This window comes from Rhinolophus sinicus, linkage group LG05, assembly GCF_036562045.2.
Source record: "Rhinolophus sinicus isolate RSC01 linkage group LG05, ASM3656204v1, whole genome shotgun sequence".
Taxonomy (NCBI): domain Eukaryota; kingdom Metazoa; phylum Chordata; class Mammalia; order Chiroptera; family Rhinolophidae; genus Rhinolophus; species Rhinolophus sinicus.
This window is the reverse complement of record NC_133755.1, coordinates 41,081,968-41,095,897: the sequence shown is the minus strand read 5'-3', so window position 1 is coordinate 41,095,897 and position 13,930 is coordinate 41,081,968. Positions and strand designations below refer to the sequence as shown.

The 13,930-nt window shown below is 35.7% G+C and overlaps 1 long non-coding RNA gene across 8 annotated transcripts in view; it reads right to left on the bottom strand.

Annotated features, from left to right (window-relative positions):
* The window catches only part of LOC109437798 (uncharacterized), an 801,312-nt gene that overhangs the window by 467,220 nt on the left and 320,162 nt on the right, over positions 1-13,930 (bottom strand). The gene's annotated exons all lie outside the window — the stretch shown is intronic.

The following is a 13,930-nucleotide window of genomic DNA, read 5'->3' as shown; positions in this document are numbered from 1 at the left end:
CCCCATTCTTTCTCGCTCTTACCTCACACCCATATTCTGAAGAATCCCTGAATCCTCACCATTTTATAGTAACTGCTGTTCTTGCCACCTTTTTGCTTCCTGGTGGGTCTGTAATTGTCATCGCATCCCTGGAGCAACATCAGGATCACTCAATAAATTGATTGTCAGGGGAAGTTGAAGAACAGAACAGCTTGAGCTCTAGAAGCCAAGTGCCTTATGGCCTCCAGCCCAGAAAAAGGAAGCAATGAGGATGAACAAACCTCATCCCATTCGACTCCCCGAACACGGTAATGAGAATTAAGCAAGTGAATTTCATTCCCTATTTCTATTCAGAGAGAGCAAACAACAACATAAAGAAGATTAAAGAATTAAATAAACCCACCCTGTCATTTCTTTTCACTTAGAATGAACTGGGAAAATGATATCTGACTCCTGGATTAGAAAAAGTTCTTCAGCCCTTCCTCATATACATGTAATTTGCCTTTTTTTTTTTTTTCTGTTATAGGTTGACTTGCCCATCCAGAAATGATGCTATCACAGAGATTCTTCTATTGCTTCTTACTTGAAATAGAGTTTAAGTGTCGTACTCTCAAGCTTCCAACTCTAAGATTAGAATATGCACACTGTCTTTCAGAATCCTGTTATGAAGGTGACTTCTCTGGTGGTGGCCTCTGTTGGAAGTACATTATACCTTTTGCTAGGAAAAACCCTAAGTGGAGACGACATCTACATTTCCAGATAGCCTCTGAGCAGCCACCTCTGATTACACTTATGGGGAAAGATCAAGATCAAGATCATGGGGAACTTCTGAACTCACACAAACTTTAGTTCTATTAGGAGACCATTGCATCAATCAATATAAGGGGGTGGGGCTGGGATGGGAGAGCAAGAAGTATTGGCTCAGTGTCTACTCTGCAATTTAGCCACAAAAACTCATCAAATCACGCAAAATTTGGCATGTTAAACCCATTTTACAGACACAAAAATAGGAATTCATAGAAGTGAAGAAAATGAACAAAGTCACACAATTTTGCATTACACAAAACTCCCCTGCAAAAGCTCAGTGAAAATTATATCTTGGTCAAGAGGGCAGACCAGAATTATCTCATCCCTGCTTGCAGGCAGTTCTATTAAATACAAAACAAACAAACAAACAAACAAACAAGCCCAGAAGTGCCTAAACCACATATACTCATTCCATCTCAGAAACTCTCTAAGCAAGTAAGTCACTCCTTGTCCCCTGGGGAAGAGTGAGTGATAGGGTGTGGAAGGAGCCAAAAGTATTACTTCAGTGGAATTCCTAGTCCCAGTGCTTTTTTCCCATGCATATGCTCTATCTAGCTATTATTTACATAAAGTTTGGTACCTAAGACGTTGGAAGTGGCAGGCACAGCCTCACAGCCCTGACAGACTCAGTGGCAGCATCTCTTTTCATCTTCATTTTCATTATGAAACAAAAGTGTGACACTGCCATCAAAGATACAGTTGTGAACTGGAGAATCTGGATGACTGGACAGAGACAACCTCAAAGACATAAAGAAGGAAGGATGAGTACAGAAGGACAAAAGGAAAATAAGAAAAATCCCCCACATCACCAGCCTGAAGACTCCAATTCCAAAATATCTGAGAAAAAAAGCTAGAAGGGCAAATCAGTAAATTCAATAAATGGAAGAACACACACTAATCAAAATGAAAATAATTTGTAAGTGGCTTTAAAATAATTATGTTTAATATCCTCAAAATGATGAAGCTATAAATAACATTCAGAGCAAGTAACAAGGAAACAGGAAAGAATAAAGATAAATTAAATAGAAATGAGAATGGGTATCTGGAAAGTGACTTAATTAGAATTTTAGAAATGTCAAACACAATGTTTGAAATGAACAAAAAAACCAATAAACTGGGTAAGCTCTAGACAAATACCAGCTGAAGAAATAATTGGTGAAATGGAAAATATAAGTGAGGAATCAACTATAATGCAGCACATAAAGATAAAATTACCGGTAGGGGTAGCTCGGACACACAGAGGATGAGGTCCTTCCGTACCTACTCATGAGCACACACGTAGAAGAGAATTGAGGGGGTGGCAGACAAGCAGGATTGGAAAAGGTGATAATTGAGAATGTCCCCAAATTGAATAAAGACAATGTCTTCCCAAATTGAAAGTGCACATCAAGTGTCAAGCAAGAAACAGAAAACTAAATCTACAGAGGAACATCACAAAGTCACCAAGGAGAGCCAGCAGGATGATATGTTGAACTCTGAGGAGTAGGGGGCTCACGGAACGTAGAGAGTGAGGCACTGACTGGCAAGACCTCAAAACAGAACCTGGGATCATATCAGGAAGAGTCCAAAATGGAGTATGTGCTTTATAAAGTACAGGAGGGGAATCCAGGAAAACCACAATAAAGGAGGCAAGTCTGGAACAAATGATACCAACTGAGCTCAAAAACAGGTGATAAGGCCTGAATCAACACAACAGATGGGAGAACAGAGAGGATGTAGGGAAAGAGTGAGGGAAATGAAGGAGTCAAGAAATACCCGTAGGCTTCTAACCAGAGTGTTACCATTGGAGAGAATAGATATAGAAGATGGAGCAGTTTTGTAGGAGATAATTAGCTCAATATTATACATGTTTTGTGTGGCAAATCTGGGGAGAAATCACTGACAAGATTTGACTATCATCAACATACAGATCTTTCCATCAGCTTCTACAAAGGTCATCAATATCCTAAACTTACCAAGAGGATCTTTTGATCGGTGGCAGCTCACCAGCTAGATGAGGAGCTATTTCCAGGAGAGGCAGGGATAAGGCGTTGATGAAGTAGGCTATGTCAGTAACAGGAAACTCAGACAGTAATAGAAAATGAGACCTGATGACACTGGACATTAGCAACAGAACCGCCAGCTAGCCATCAGGGCAATGCTGGTATCAAAAATCAGGCAGGCAAAAGACTGAGAAACCATGGCGCCATGCTGCGAGAAGGCATCAGGGCTGAAATAAAAATGGCACTTGAGGAATAGAGGATGTGAAGACCCTGAAAGGATAAGGTTATAAAAATTAGGAAAGCAGGAAAAGAGAAATTCCTACAGACGGGGCAGGCAGTTGGAAATACCTGGTCAAGATGAACTTTGCTCTGGCAGAACAGCAATAGTTGTAGATAAATGTATATATGGTAGATATGTATATATCTAGATAAATGTATATGTAGATAAATGTATATAAATGTAAATAAATATGTAAATAAATGTATACACACACTAACACAATATTCCTATGTATAATATTTATATATATAATGTTCCTATATATATATAATATTCCCATATATATATGAAATATTCCTCTATATGATATTCCTCTATATATAATATATATAATATTCCTCGGTTCCTAGATTAATTTTGACCATGACTTAAACCTCTTACTGAGTGAGCACCAGACAGACACTCTGCAGTCTTGCGAATAAGAACTACACTTTCCTACAGAATGGAAGTGTATTGCTATTGATTTTGCTCCACTATGACAATATGTGAATGAATAATGAAATGGAAGTTAGGATTTTTGAAAGCTAAACTGAATAAATCTTTACTTTCCCAGGATGAATGGCTAAGTGGCTCTTTTCAAGACTTAGATAATGGTTTCTAAATGAAGGAATGATATCAAGAGCTTAGAGTGTTAACGCAAGCTAAGACTTTGAGGAGACCTCTGGAAATATTTAAAAAGATAGATTAGTGAAACAGTGCGGCAGAGATTAAGTGAACATGCTTTCAGATCTGTCATGTGGCATTGTATCTGCCAGGTTATTTATTTTTCAGTGCTTAGTCTATGATGAATCAAAATCACCTTTAGGAGAATCCTTATTGAGTAACATTGAAAAAAGTCAGATACTGGTCAGCCATGTGACTTTAGTCTCTGGCCAATAAAGAAATTTTAACTATTTCTTCATAATTATAATTGCATTGTTACTACTTGATATATTTTTATGGTGATTCTTTATTAATAAATATTTTAATAAATGATATTCTTCCTGCCTATAAAGCGTTCTTTTCCGTTTTGTGCTTATTTCAGAATGTAAAACTAAGAGATATAGACCTCTCTTACAATATATCTCTTCCCTAAAGTAATCCCTGGGGTGGAGAGGAGAAATGTACACTCTCCCTAAACAGTCAACATTTAGATCGGAGAATGAGGGAACTGCTTTAAATAAGCACAGGTTTGAGGGCTGCCACGAATGTTGTGCAAACTGTGCAGCGCACACCTCCAGGAGGTGCTATTCATTGGAGGTCTGTGTGTCATCTGAAGTAGTGCATGTATTTCCTGTACAAATGCTTCCCCGGGCCCTAGGTTTTCCCCTTTTCTGCTATAGCATCTTTTAGATGGTAAACGCCATGTATGAGAGCTTTGTACAAATCCCAAATCTGGGAGCAAACACAGAGGAGTTAAAAAATAAATCCATTTTAATGGCATGGAAGCTTTAGCTGGAAAGTCAGATGGACCTGGGACTAAGTCTTGGCTCTGCTACTCACTAGCTCTGTAAATTTAAACATACTATTTTAATTCTTTGAGGCCACCTCCTCATCTGTAGAATACCAATAATAATAATTCCTTCTCAATAGGATGGCTGGGAGGTAACAAGGTAAACTGTGATTATGTGGCAGTTTTCACAGTTCTTTCCTCAGAGTAAGCATGGATAACATAATAGTTTATCATCATCATCAACATCAGCATCAGCAGCATCATCTACAGAACCTCTATGGGAACAATTTTTGGAGGTTCCTATCTCCATGGATTTTATTCATTCATTCATTCATTTGTTCATTCATTCAATGAATTTGTAGTAAGATCCCATTAGAGGCCACTTTCAATAGAGAGTACAAAGATGAATTAGACAGAAATGTACCTGTATGGATGGGATCTCTAATAGGAGCAATCAGACGTCATACAATGACAGTCCTCGTTGTAATTGAATAGCCACAGCAGTGGGAAGGAATAAATCACTTTTGGTTGTGATTAACAATACAGGGAGTTAATTTAAACTGGGATTTAGAAGACAGATTACATTTTAACATGGAAGACTGAAAAGAAACAGACATTCTACACACAGAGAAGAGATCCAATATAAAAGCAGAGATCACTATCAATTCTTCAGTCTTTAGAATAATCATTTTCTATCATATATTCAGACCCTAAAATTTCTAACCCAAAGATTATAAAATATGTCCTGTTCCCATATGTTCTATCATTAGCGAGCCTTTTATGGTGGACACAGTTTTCATGGGACTATGGGTTGGTAGGCTTCACTGCATAGTGGTTGAGAGGTTTAGTGAGGCACCATGGCACCACACAGCGTGGGTATTTCCCAGCTCTGACATATGATAGCAGTGCAATCTTAGCAGAGTCAGTCATCATCCTTAAATGTAGTGTCTTCATATATACAATGAAGATAATGACATTATTTATCTAATTATACAAAAATGAGAAATCTAGAGCATTTTAGCACAGTGCTGGCTCTCACTAAGCCAAGTGTTTAATAAAAGTTAACCACTGTTATCATTTTATTTCTTCAATGTTTCAGTTATAAAAAACACATCTAAACATATAAAATCCCTAAATATCAAATGCTTAAAGTCTTGACATCTTTATTGTAGGTATTTTCAATTCCTTAAAGAAAAACAAAACTTCGTTTCTTCTTTGAATCCCTCTAGACACCAGAAAAAGTACTATGTTTTCAATGTTATCACATTGCATGGCCTTTGTTGAAGGAAATAGTTAATGCATTATCTTTTCAAGAACTGTATGTCCTCTCCTCTCTGTGTGACCTGCTCGAAAACTGGGTAGTTTTTGCGTGAAGACAGTTTGGGCATCATTCTACCCCTCGTCCTCATCTTGGTCACTCCCTTACTCTGCCAATCTTTGTGAGTGCCCAAACTCATTTTTATTCTAATAAATACAATGCCTAATAATATTCAATTTTGAGTACAAGCACAGAAAAGTATATGAAAGGTAATTTTTTTTTTCAATTCCCTCTTTTAACTAAGCAAGAAATTCTGTCTTCAGGAAAAAAAGAAAGCCTCATATAGAAAGAACATGTGAAAGGTATCATGGAATCAAAGGGGTTGTCATCAATGGTTGGCATTTGAGGGGACAGACAGAAAACCAAGGTCCCCCAAAGCTGATGTATGTATGATACAGTGAAACAGGGTAAAGCGGAGCTTGGTGAGGGGTGAAAAGTTGAACGAAATTGCATAAAATGAAGCAGAACATCACAGAGAAGTTAATTTCCCTTCAAACCTGATGTTCCAGGTTTGATACCCCCAAAGCATTTTTACTGTACTCCACATCACCCCAAATAGCAATATCCACTCTTCATTTGGCAGTTCTAAAATTCACATCTCAAATGACTATAAAATGAGAAATTCTTCTTTAGCTGAAGAAAAGAATTTCCTACTTTGATAATATTTTGAATTATAGCACTTGGAACCAAAAAAAAAAAAAGAAAGAAAGAAAGAAAAAAAAAGAAAAAAGAAAGTTAAATCTAGTTTTAAGTGAGTTCAACAAAAGGAAAATTTTAGGAACCTAAAATAATTCAGTTTTGTTATCTGTATCCATATTAACCAAATACTATTTTCTTCCCATTGTTATGATAAAAAGTAGCATTGTGTTTCTTTCTAACAGTTATGCTCCAAAAAGCACCAACTGAAAGTCAGTAACTCTGGGGCTGAGTCTCATGTTAGTCACTGTGCTCTTGCGTGTAAATCGTATAATCTCACTGGGTCAGCTTTCTGTCAACATGAGGGAGCTGAACTGGGCAACTGATACATGTCCTAGAAATCTAACATCTAATGATGCTCTCTTCTGTGTGGATTTAATTCATCTGCCCCTACCCTCTATTTTTTCTATTAGAACTAATAGCAAATGACAGTTAAAAGGACAGGAATAAGAAACTGGTTTTACCAATGGTTCTCAAAGTAGTAATAGGCCGTAGAGAGGGTTTCTTTAAATTTGTTCAAAATTCTAATATTATAATTATATAAATATATATTTTATTGATATATAATTGACATATAACATTATATTAGTTTAGGTGTATAACATAATGATTCAACATATATATATATATATATCATGAAATGATAAGCAATATAGGTCTAGTTAGTATCACCAGTTATAATTTTTTCTTGTGAAAAATAAATATTTTTATATTTATATTACTTGTATTTATATACGTATATAAACATAATATAATCAAACAAATATTTTAAGTGTTTTGATTTTAATGAGATATTATAAATATGATAATTAAAATAAACACATATATATATTTTTTAAACCCTCTTATTGACCTACCTTCTTTAGCCCCTACACATATACGTACTACAAAGTATGGACTATTAAGTTTATAGATAAATACCCCTTTTTATTATTTGGATGACCATTATGTAACCAAGTACAACCATTTATAATTGTGTCTTTGTTACACTATTAGGAACAAGTTATTACTTAAAGATTCAGTAAATTCTTTCCATTTTGTTGGTAAATATGAATGGCTGCCTATAACTTAAAATGTCCTAAATGTAAAAAAAGACAATTACCCTATAAGCCTTCATGTGGATTCTTGTAAGCAGTTACATAAACCAAACTTGTAAAATTTCAGATTTAAAAGATGTTGTCATACCCCTAGTTTAGTTTAAGTTAGTGCTTTGAAACTTGGAGATCACATTCTTGTATTTGAGAAACACTGGTCTTTTAATATCTTATACTATCTGAACAATAAAACTATAATGTAAATGTAATCATTCTTCCTAAGTAGGATTTTTTCTAAAGTATTCCTATTTAAATAATTCAGGAAAAAATAGTTTCTGTCCTAAATAACTGTGAAGATTCAAACAAACAAAAAATCTAAGAACCAGAATATAGTATCCTTAACAGGAGACAGACACTGAAAAGTAAACAGAAAATTAGAAAGGAAAGTCATATGCTGCTTCTGAAAAAAGGGGAGAACTGAAAATTTTTCTTCAGTTATAAAGGTCATGGTACTTTCCCATAAATCAACACTAATTCTATCTTCTTTGTTTTAAGTAACTCCATATTGGTTTTTTTGGGTCATATTAACAATGTACCTTCTTGCTCTCCAGAATAGCAATTGTTCTCATATGTAATATCATATTCATTTTTGCAATATCTATATAATAATCAACTATTTCTCCTTATATTTCCCTGACTTCCCTGTTCCTTTCAGGTGTTCCAAAATCTGAAATGCATTGCACAAGTTATCTAATAAACCTGATTCTCTTCCAAATATCCCAGCAGGCTGCCCTTTTCCCATAATGCCATCCAGATGGCCTTCAACCCACATGAAGCTATTAGAAACACAATAATATTCCTAAAGTCCTTGTCCCATCAACTCCCTCTTCTTATGTTCAGTTCATTTCCTCTGATCGCAATTGCTGAATTCAGATGAGATATAGGAAAAACTTCGTAAAAATCACAGGCTTGAAGAGGACCTCTATTGTCCTTGTGTTTGTGTGTTTCCGTGGGCTTCTCTCCCAAAAATAATGAAGGAAGAAGAAAACACTGAGTTGGATTTTAAGACATTGCTGACCAATGAGGAAAAGCTAAAGGCACTTGGAATATCTTAAACCAAACTAATGACTTTAAGTTTACCTGTCAAATGCCCAGTATCACTGCATATTTAAGTGAGTGCCTAGGCAGGAGGTTGCCTCAAGATATTTCCCCCCACATTAAAAAAGAAAAAAAGTGGTTCTTCCTCTTGAGAAGGCAGACAAGAATAAGCCATAGCATTGTGAAGATTCAGCAGATTTGTCAGCCACTGGAATGAGAAAAAGGTGTTTGGGCCAACAACCATATCTGGGCCTCAGGTTAATACTGACCGAAATGAGTACAGGTGAATTTTATGACAGCTCCAAATCCCTTCCAGACCTATATTTCTCTAAGTAAAAGAATGTGTGTGATTGGGGAAATTTATGAAGGTTTGGTATTTAGTAATGAGCCATGCTTACTAGTAGTTAGAAGACTCTGGTGTTTTTATGTCTTTGCCCCAGGAGTGCTCAAGAAGGACAAAGTTCACCTTGAGGTTCCCAGACATTGTCTTGTCCTGTATTCACACTCATTCGTGACAAGGGCAGGTAAATTGTGGGTAGGTAAAGGTCTCAATGCACACAATTATGTAGTATTGCAAGGTAAGTCAATGGAGGCAGGTGCAAAAGCAGGTCAAAAATTACCTTACAATTCTGATAACTAAAGTGAAACTGGATCCAAAACTATCATCATACAGATGGGCTGGCTTTTGTCACTTGTTGTTTTTAAAAGTGTTCCTGAGCATAAAAACCAGCAAGCAATAATTTCTTCCTTTGGCCTAAGTACTGTGGGTGTTTTTCTAGTACATTTGTTGACATAGAGTTTCCATGTTAATAATAGCTAATTATTTGGCAAAAACAACCAACAACCTATTTTTCCCTCGATCTCACATAATTCAAGTGACTTAGAAAAAATGATTCTCACACAGCAGTGATTACTTTTTTCTCTAATGAATTACATAGATTCAGAACAAGACTATTTGGTCAAAATCAGAAGACATTTTTTTAATAGCATTTTACTCTTCAAATGTTTTAAAGAGGATATATAATCTGCTTTCTATTTTTCTTTCAAAAAATCAAAGCAGATACAGACTTATAAATTGACGCTTTGGAAGGATACTTTATCTTTAGTGTGTCGAAAGCACACCTTTTCAGATTTATTTGCTGTTTGCCCTGGTAAGCAACTTCACTTTCATTTTCTTGAAGGGCCTCCACTTTTTTTTTCCCTTGGGGTGGCATGGGGGGTTGCAAAAAAGTTGTCTGTAAAATATTTTACTGAGTCAATTATTCTCATATAGATTTTTTCTAATGCCATAGAAAAACCAGTTATGAAATAGAGTTTTAAATGTGAGGCAAAGTCTGAAACTAGTAGATGGAGGCGACATAAAAGCACATATTGATTCCTGAACCCATGACACCCTTAGGACCTTGTACCAGTCTTTTGATTCTGCTCTACCAAATGCTCTCAGTGTCCACTGTCCCCTTTTTCTAATCAAAATTAATGACTTTTTGCCATTCTGGGATGACAAGCTTTCCCAAATACTATGAGGTTAGGCAAAGACGAGAATATAGGTATACTTTTGAATGCTACCATCCTCCTCATATCATCTAATATTCTCTGCTTGGTTTTCCAAACTTTAGTAATTCTTATCTTACTATCCTGGTTTGTGACACATCTGGTTTGTGTTATGATCTATGCTATCATTTAGCCAATGTTCTCTTCTAATAACTTTATTTTTAAAGGCAACTCTATATCACATTAAACATGGAAAACCAATATTTCTCTAATAAAGTAATCTCTAAATTTTTGGTTCACATATCCTACTAGTAAAACTTTTGAGTACATACATGTATTGTTTTATTTATAACAATGTACCCGTATTACTATACAAATATATTATTCACCTTATAACAAACAGAAAAATATAAGGAATAAATCTAAATAGAAGTTCAAATAGTATCTTCTTGTACAAAAAGAAATCATCTTTTATGATTCCTAGAGTATGCATGCCAAACTACGGTGACCATTTTTCTAATGCATATTAAAATAAGAACATAATTATTAAAAATGTTTTAAATCTGTATGTTACCTAAAGTCATCTAGAGTATCACCAGCAGGATGGATATCACATTTGCAAAGGACATCATCAGCATAACAAAGAGAAAGATGTCCCCTGTTCTCAAAGAATATATTTATCTTTTCACTTTCAAAGCCTTCACTCACTGGATGGCTCTTTTCAACTTTTGAATGAGGAGAAGAGTGGCCCTCACAAGGCTAGAGTGTTCATCCTGTTTTTGGCATCTTCCAAATAGATCGTGCTGACAGCCACAGCCATAGATGTGATGACCATTATGCCGGCCACACATGGGTCTACATTCAGTAATTGGATAAAGCAAGGATGCCACTTCCCGAAAGGATATCATTTCTAGTGCATCAACAACCAAAGAAGAAGATGTGGATGCTGAGATCCAGAGGACAGCCTACCAAGGGAAGTCTTTTTCACTTTATAGCATTGATAAATTTGGCTTAGGTTTTTGGTTTTTTGTCTGTTGGGTTTTATTTGCTTTATGCATTTGGAAAATCGTAAAAGGGAGCACTTCAGAAACAACTAGGGGATATTATTGACTACTAATGCAAGCACCTAGGGTTGTTTTGCTTGTTTATTTTATTTTTTGTTTTTGTTTTTGTTTTTGTTTTCAGATGAGAAAACTAAGGGTCAGATTGGCTGTGATTGATCTAAAACCACATGATGGAGCCAGGACTCAAAAACCAAGTTTGTTTATATTCAAAGCCCCATGCCCTTCCCCAGTACATAATGGTAAATCTTTGCTTAGTCCAAAATAATGCTACAGAGCTTTTACAAAGCTTTCTTATATCTCATTGGTTTACTTTTGAATTTCACATATTGCATGAACAATGTTATAACAACAACAACAACAAAATTTAGTAAGATCACAATATAAAAATATATAGTAACCGCTTTCATTTTTCTGTTCTCTCTCAGTTCTGTATCATATGCATAAAATTAACTAAAACCATAATAATTAAAGATAAAGTTTGTATTCACATTTCTTGACTTACATTATGTTTTCCATACTCTTATATCATCTTCAGAATGGTTATTTTAATATTGGATAATCTACAGATTTCATGAATTATGGTGTTCTATCACTAGGCATTTAGATGATTTGCAAGATCATTTTGGTACACACAGCTTTGTTTTTATTTCCATCTTTTCCTTATGCTAAAATCTCAGAAAGAGACTCAAACTCTTGATCTATCATTTTCTAAGTGTGGTACCAACTACTCTGCTGCCAATCTCACAACCTTGCCAATATTAGGAACTCACTTCTTCCTCCCTCCTTCCCTTCCCTTTCACCCTTCTTTTCTTCCTTTCTTCTTTCCTTCCTTCCTTCCTTTTCCTTCCTTGCCTTTCTTTCCTTTTCTTTCCTTTCCTTCTTTGTTTCTTTGCTTTCTTTTTCCCTTAATTCCTTCCCTCCTCTCCCCTTCCTCCCTCTCTCTTTCCCTCCCCCTATCCCTCTCTATTTCTGTTCCTTGTCCTAATTTAAGAGAAGTAAAACTAAAAGCATTATTTTATTATAAGGCATTTCTCCTTTACTAAGAAAGACAAACGCTATTCTACATATGTGCTTACTGTTTCCTCTTTGTGAATAGGGGCTTTATGTCATTTTCCCATTCATCATTTGATGGAATCAGGCCTTCCTTACTGAGCTCATATGTAATATGTTTGTTAAGCTTCATCACATAGACATGTGACCTGGGGCAAGTTATTTCAGCTTCCTGTTGCTAGGTTCCTAATCTATCAAATGAGAATAATTATCTCATAAAGTCTTTGGGAGCATTAAATGAATCAATACGCGAAATTCATGCAACATTTTCTGGCACAAAGTAAATCCTCAATAAATACTGCGTTTTGTGTAAAATAGTCAATATAGTGTTTGCTTACAAAGGCATCTCTTCAGTCTGTGTTTGGTTCTCTATGCTTTATTTTTCTATATATTTATTAATTTATTAACTTATCAGACTGTATAGTTTTGCTTGTTCTTAACTCTTAGTAGATATATTCTGATTTGATGGACTACTTTATAGACTGATGGGCCACTTTGGGGATTTCAGATCTGGTAACAAGCTGTCAGTATTGTAGAGAGACACCTCAGAGCTCTATTGGGCTGGTCATCTGCCCACAATGTCACTGAGGGCACTGAGGATGATGGACGGTGTTCAACATATGGGTTTCTAAGCAAGGGTCAACTTAGTGGGCCCCACAAACGCCATGGAAAGGATGGTTATATGCTATTTTATAAAACATTTTAAAAAACTCCCTATTTACACGTTATTGAGCTATGAAGAAAAAAAAAGATGAATTCTCCATTTTCATTGCTTCTTGAATTCATTCAATAAATATTTTCTGAATGTTGTGTTTCCTATACGTCTACCCTCACAATGAGGAATATAGAAGCTGTGCAGGTTGAGAGTATGGGGATAGAAAAATGCAAAATTCAATTTTAGAAATCTGAGATTGAAGGCCAGAAAGACATACTGAGTAAGCAGTTAGAAAGATTGGCCTGGAGATCAGAAGAGGAGTATGGTCTAGAACCACAGAAGGCAACAAAACCACAAGAATGAATGGGATCAAGCAGGAGAGAAGGGTATAGACACAGAAGAGGATCTAGGTTGGAGCCCAAGAAAGACAGATGCATAGGAGAGGTGACTGCAAAAGAGGCTGAGAAGGAGTCGAGGTAAATGGGAAAGCAGCAACTAATTGTCACATATTTCAAGGAAAAAGAGAGCATTTTAAGGAAAAGAAATGCCTAACAGCATCAAATCATTGTGAGAGGTCAAAACACATTGGAATTATAAGTTGTCTTTAGATTTATAAAAAAATAAAGAGAATTTGTGAAAATGACAAGAACATTTTCAGCAGAGTGTTAAAAAATTGGAGTAGGGCGAGGAACATGTGGTAGTTAAGGAAACAGAACAGATAGAGACAACTGGTTTTCTGAAGGTTGATAGATACGTGGAGAGGCAGCTGAAGGAGGCCTGGGATGGAAGGAGGGTTTTTTATCTGGTGTGCGTGTGTGTGTGTGTGTGTGTGTGTGTGTGTGTGTGTGTGTTTATACAAATCCCTTAATATGTAGCAAACATCTATATTTATAAAGACATTGACATCTTCTGTATTTGGAAAACTCAAAAAGCTGGAACACACTAAAAATGTTAAATATAATTATATAGGACTCCGATAATAAAAATGAATTTTACAAATTCATGCAATAAAGTTTTGGGGCATGAATATGTAAAAAAGTAGGG